General features: G+C 28.2%; 1 long non-coding RNA gene across 1 annotated transcript; it reads right to left on the bottom strand.

Moving 5' to 3' along the window:
- Positions 1–907: 907 nt before the first annotated feature.
- LOC117175682 lies at positions 908–3,974 on the bottom strand. Its single transcript, XR_004467480.1, has 4 exons — positions 3,871–3,974; positions 1,814–1,949; positions 1,102–1,169; positions 908–1,023 (listed from the first exon to the last, which is right to left on the bottom strand). It is a non-coding gene; the product is annotated as an uncharacterized LOC117175682 (long non-coding RNA).
- Positions 3,975–6,745: the final 2,771 nt, after the last annotated feature.

Genomic DNA, 6,745 nt, shown 5'->3' with positions numbered 1-6,745 from the left:
TGATTTGAATTAAAGGTAATACTTTAAAGACTACGTGGTATAAGTTGCAGATTTTCCCTAAAACTTTCCTAGGCCATAACACGAATTGAAGTCGAGCTACAAAATTTGAGGAATTCTTGAATTTTTGTTTAAACTTCTCACGCTATACATTCTCTTCAAAAGGTGAAAAATATCTATTAAGGGACATTTCACGAGGAATTCCATAAGATATAAGGCTGATTAAAAAAAAAGTTTTTTCCTTCTTTTTTAAACGAATAATCACGTTTCAAAGTCAGGAGTGATTTTTAATACCGCTAGAGATAATTTCTGACGCTAGTATATAATAATTCGGGATTCACTGTGATCATAATGCCACCTTGACTAGATTCTTTAATCTAAGCCCTGGTAGACCGAAGGAACCGAGTGGAGCCTCTAGAAAGTACCCGTAAATACCCCATTGGGTCACCATTCGGTTCCTTTTTAAAAAACTACAAAAAACCAGCAAAATCAACTTCTATATGGTTGAAAGTCGGATTGTACGTTAAAATTCCCTATAGAAGGTCACGGAATAATCGCAATAGTCTTTTTTGCAACAGTAAAAATTAAAAAAAATATTTAAGACCTATAACGTCTGTTGACTGCTACGTGCAGCTGATGCATTTCAAGTGTAGCAGTCAACAGGTGTTATACGTCGTATATTTTTTAAAAATTTTACCGTTACAATAAAGACTATTGCGATTATTCCGTGACCTTCTATAGGGAATTTTAACGAAAAATCCGAATTTCAACAATTTAAAAGTCGATTTTGCTGGGTTTTTTGTAGTTTTTTCAAAGGGAACTGAATGGTGACCCAATGGGATCTTTACGGGTACTTTGTAGAGACCCCATTCGGTTCCTTCGGTCCGCCAGGGAGCTTATACGTAAACAAATAATACTGAATGATATTAATTAGAATCTCGCTGCGCTCCCTCGTACTCCTGTTGACTGTACTCTTCTTCCAATATTTCGATAAATTTCCGATGTCTTTCTTAATTTTTGTTGTATCTGAAAGTAGCCAATAAATAATTTTTAATGAAATCCTACATATCCGTTTAATCGTGCCCTGTATCACATTTCCCTTACCCCTGCTAGTGTTCTTCTTTCCTCTTTCAGTCCCAGCACGTTTCGGAGTGTTGCTTGAGGATGGCGTGCTGAAAAATAATATGTATAAAATTATTAGTGTTGCACCAAGTCAAATGAAAAGATTTTATTCCAACTGTATCAGAATACCTATAAAAAATACTGTAAAGATAATTTTTTGTTTGCAAATTCCAACTATATTTGAAATGAATTGAAAAACGTTATTCTCCCATTTGAATTTTACGTAATAAATCAGAGAAAATTTAAATACAAAAATACAGCAACAACAGTTTCCACTAGGCATACCACTAGGCATACCAGCTTAAATTTTTTCCTGATTTTAACAAAAATTCCCTTACTTCCTCAACATTGGGCTGAAAAACAAAAATTAAATCCCAAACTACTTGAAAAATTGCGAACAAGCTTCTCGAAGGTGTTCAGAAGGAGAAGCATCCCTTAAGGGATGTTCAGGAGGACAGTTTCTTTTCGCTGCACTCTCGGGAATTTCTAATGTAACAGGTCGCTTTTTAATAAACTCGTTGCTTCTTGATGACTTCGATGGAATACCATATTGTTACTATTTTCCTGCAGCGGAAGTCTTTCACTTTAACAATTTATACAAATTCTAATGAAAGGAATTTCACATCATGTATGAAATTAAAGTTTATTTAGCTGTGAAAAATTAAATTTAATAATGAATCACCAAGCCACATACTTTTCACTAGACTGCTCATCTAAAAATCGCAAATGTCGGTAATAACGGAAGCTGGCCGGCTTGTCACTCGCCTGAGAACGTTTCTATTGGTCACGCAGACTCTTCCATCTGCTTTTTGCTGTTTCTTCTGCGTATTCTAAAAAAATTTTATTTTTGAATAACATGTTTTTTAATACATTATATATCATATAAAAGTATCATGTGACACTAAGACTGAAACTGACCCACCTCGTATTTTTAAATTCGAAATATAAATGGAATTTTATATAACTATCAGTCGAACAATGAATAATAAATAATGATTATAAACTATGTGATACCATGGTTTCAAATAGTTTATACTGCAGTATGAGAAAAGTTTCAATTAAATTCTGTTGACAGTTTAGGGGTCGTCTTTAAACTGTTTTCTCGGCAACAAATTTTTTTTTGTTATTGAAAAGTCAACCATTATATTTTTGGTTTGTAATTAATCTCGTTTGGTTAAAAATTGTACTACTTGATCAAAAATGTAACTATTTTGTTGAAAATTCGTTTTAGGTTTAATTGAAAATTACTTTTTTAACTGAAAAATTAACCCCCTGTTGAAACTATCTATTTCCAGGAAAGTGTGACAGCTAAGGGTTAGTTGAAAATTCAGATTTTTTACTTGAAATTCTAAGTACTTGGCAGAAAATTCATATATTATATTGACAATTTATCTTTTCTTGTAGAAAATAAATAATCCAATAGACTAAAAAATCAACCAGGTAAACAATGATTTTGTTTGTGGTTGAAGCTTCATGTTTTTTAGTTGATAATTCAACTATTTGTTAATTAATTAACTTTTTTTAAATTTACATGTTCAGGTTCAAAATTCAACTGTTTTGTAGATGACTCGTCTTTTTTACTTGAAAATTCAACAATTCGATAGAAAATGAAACTATTTGGTTAAAAATTAAACTATCTCTTTGAAAATATAACGATTTTATTGAAAATTCGTTTCATGTTTAATTTAAAATTAATTTCTTAACTGAAAATTTAACTATTTCATTTTTGATTCAAACTTTATCTTGTTTAGTCCTTAGATGCCACACTGAGGTCCAGCCCCGTGTTGAAACTATGTATTTCCAGGGAAGTGTGGCAGCTAAGGTTTAGTTTAAAATTCAGTTTTTTAGTTGAAAATTCAAGAACTTGGCAAAACTTCATATATTATAATGACAATTTATCTTTTCTGGTAGAAAATAAATAATCTATTAGACTAAAAAATCAACTAGGTGAAAAATGATTTTGTTCTGCTTGAATTTGTATCTTTTTAGTCGATCATTCAACTATTTGGTCGTAAATGAAGTTCTTTTTAAAATTCATATTTTCAGGTTTGAAAACTCAACTATTTTGCAGAAGACTCGTCTTTTTTACTTGAAAATTCAACAATTTAGTAGAAAATGAAACTATTTGGTTAAAAACTAAACTATTTCTTTGAAAATGTTACGATTTTGTTGAAAATTCTGTTCTTTTGTTGCATGTTGTCGAGAATTCGTCTATTTCGGTACAAAGTTAATCTTCTTTTTTGAAAATTCATTATTTTCGTTAAGGATTAAACTATTATATTCCAAATTCGTCCTTTTTAGTTGAATTAAACTGGTAGATAATCACTTATATTTGTGTTAGAAATTAATTTTTTCAAATTTTAATTCAACGATTCCATTTTTGGTTTAAAATGAATCTTTTTCGTTAGAAATGCAATTATTTCGTTAAAGATTCATGTATTTTGTTGAAACGGCGTCTTTTAATATTAAGAGTTCAACATCTACGTTAAAGTCAGATTTTCAGTCGAAAATCTAACTATTTTGTTGAAAATTCGTCCCTTTTCTATTTTATGGTATAATGGTCATCTTTCTTGTCTGAAAATTAATTTCTTTCGGCTGAAAATTAACTTTCTTATTGAAAATTTTGTTTTCTAAAAATGCGTCTTTTTGGCTTAAAAAATAAACTATTTTCTTGAAAATGCAACAACCATTTTTTTGTCGATAATTTTAGTCCTCTTTAGCGCATCAACTGCTTTCTCTAAATCTACTAACCTGGTGATAATTCGCTACCAACTACGTCTCACATTTTCAGTTTCTCAACAACCGAAACAGAATGTTTTAAATCTTTTTTGCAAAGAGCAGGTCGTTTTTGCACAGCATTTATAAGTTTGAGGTTGTCAAGAAATTTCTCTTTCTTAACTGAAAGTTGACCTGAAAAATACATAATGACATTCATGATAAGAAACTGGCCATATCCTACGGTAAATTTGAATCATAATTACTTACTTATGCTGATCACTCCGTCGTCGTCAAGGACGATAACATTTAATAAGTTTTTCCTGAAATAATGAATATTAGAACCGAATTATACTCTAATAATAAATCTGTTTTCGCTGCCTTTTTACAAATATATTCTCCTTCTGCTTAAATTGTATTAATTAAATTTTGAATTCATAATTTGTCAGGCTTTTGTAAATTATTTTACGAAAAAATTGTCTTTAATTTCCTCATTCTATATTTTATGCATTCTGCTTAAATTGTATAAAATAAACTTTAAAATTATATAATTCTTTAGAAAAATCTGCTGTTCAAAATCTTAATTGTAATTTTTTTATATCCCCTAATTCAATTCAGGATTACATAATTAAAAAAACGTCGGAAAATTTTCTATTCCAACTCAAAACTAGAATTTTTCACAAAAATTCACTGTTTCAAGTGAAAATTATACCTATTAAAATTATACTTATTCTATTTTAAATCCAGGTCCGTTTCTTAATTTAAACAAACTGAAAGTAATAAAATATAAAAACACAGATTGTTCATATCGTCTGTTAAGAGGCAGCATCACGTATCTAATATTTTTAAAAAACTGAGATTTTTTCACCAATAGATTCAAAATCTCGCTCCGCGTAGGACAGTGCTCTCAGTTTTTCATGGTGCTACCTCTTGAGCGACGACATGCTATCTAGCCTTAAAATAAACTTTGCATTTTCTTTTTTATGGGGGGTGGGTTAGTTTTTGTTTAGCATACTGTGTTATAATTATTCCAATATTATTAAAGGAAAGTTGGCCTTTTTGTTCAACTTTTAGAAATAATACATTTTACAAAATGTTTTTTGTCTATACTAACAGATTACAAAAATACTTTAAAAAACAGCTCAATTTACTTGCCTCCACGAATCCTTCCTCTTCCCACATTGTTTGGAATTTTTAGGTACTTTGAAAAATTGAAAGCTCTCAACTTTACATAACAATTTTCAGAAACCAATTTGTAAATAAATGTTTATAATTCCAACAAAGATTTTGATTCAAGTATAAAATAAACGGAACGTCGTGGAACGTGGAAGTGGAACGACAGCATCCGTTAAGAGATATTAAGTTGACTTCACTCGGCTAACATTTATATCACTATATGGTGATTTGACGTTTTACGCTTTGCCGTCCAGTTTGAAGCCGCCATGGGACGCCACCATTAGCACCTTCAGTTCGCAGAACCGGCGGAGACTTTCCGAGAAATGTATTTCCCCGCCAAACAAATGCAATATAAATAGATGAGTAGCTCTTCAAGACTGCTTTCTTGAACACTTATTATATAATCTAATTAAATAGTATTTATTTGAACTTTAATTAAATAAATAAATTGATTAAAATAAATTAAATAAAAAAATATCTAATTTTCTTTCAACTTTTAATACTACTCACATTTCCTAATTTAGTATATGTACTAATAACTGAGTTACTAGATGCAGCCTTCAAAAATAGGGGAAAAAACACTTTTAAAAAATCTAGGCTATTAATTTCAGCTTCAGTGTTTTTTATGTTTTTTTTGCAATTACAATCATTTTTAATACAAAATACAAATTCGGAATAACTATTTGTTTGTTACAAAAGTAAAACCACATTCCAAGTTTTTACAAGAAGGAATCACGGCTTATCTGTTTCTTTTTAAAGTTATATAAATATAATTTTCGTAAGGTTCCGGAGATATTTCAAAAACATTTTTGGAGATTTCACATATGCCGAAAAAAAATGCAGAAAATTTTTATGTATTTTTTATTTTGCAGGACACACAAAATATTAGGAAAAATTAGAGTCAGCTTAAAATATATTTAGGACTTTCAGAAGATTTGAAGAAATAATTTAAAAAATAATTTTTCGAAAAACTATTCATGTTTTTTAATATTGTTAATCTCTACAAAAAATCTGAAATTTCTAAATAATTTTTGTAATAAAAAATTACGTTTTCACAATGACCTTCAAAACTTAGAGATTTGATACTTTCATCATAGAGTATTATTATTCTCTTAATTAATTAATTATTATTTAAGCAATGATAATAAATTATATTAATCTATAAGATATTAAAATCTAAAATATTGAAAATTTAATGAATTGCTTGAAAGATTAAATTTTTCAAAAATAAATAAAATTTATGACAATTATTTACAAAATAAAATGGTTTAGAAAATAAAATACCTTTTGAAATTAAATTTCAGGAAAAAAGAAATAGATTCCAGAATATAATTTAAACAAATAATAGAATTTAAGAAAATTTTACGATTGATGAAAAAAAGTAATTAATTAAAAAAGAAAATTTTTGAACAAATATATTCAAAGAAAACATAAAATGGTTAAACAATAAAATTGATGAAGAATCAAAAAGATATAAGAAATAAAATATTGAAAAAAAAGTTTAAAAACTGGAATTGGTTAAAGAATTAAATGAGGAAAATCAATTCTTTTTTTAATTTCAAATTTTGAACAAAATAATTGTTGAAATAAAAGTTATAGATATTTGGACCATAAAATTCAAAATTAAATTTCAAACAAATTTATTTGAATTACAGTTACAATACTTTTATCATCAATTATTAGTATTCTTTTAATTAATTAATTATTATTTAAGCAATGATAATAAATGAAATTG

The sequence above is a fragment of the Belonocnema kinseyi genome, chromosome 6 (genome assembly GCF_010883055.1).
Source record: "Belonocnema kinseyi isolate 2016_QV_RU_SX_M_011 chromosome 6, B_treatae_v1, whole genome shotgun sequence".
Lineage (NCBI taxonomy): Eukaryota > Metazoa > Arthropoda > Insecta > Hymenoptera > Cynipidae > Belonocnema > Belonocnema kinseyi.
This window is presented reverse-complemented; position numbering and strand designations above follow the sequence as displayed.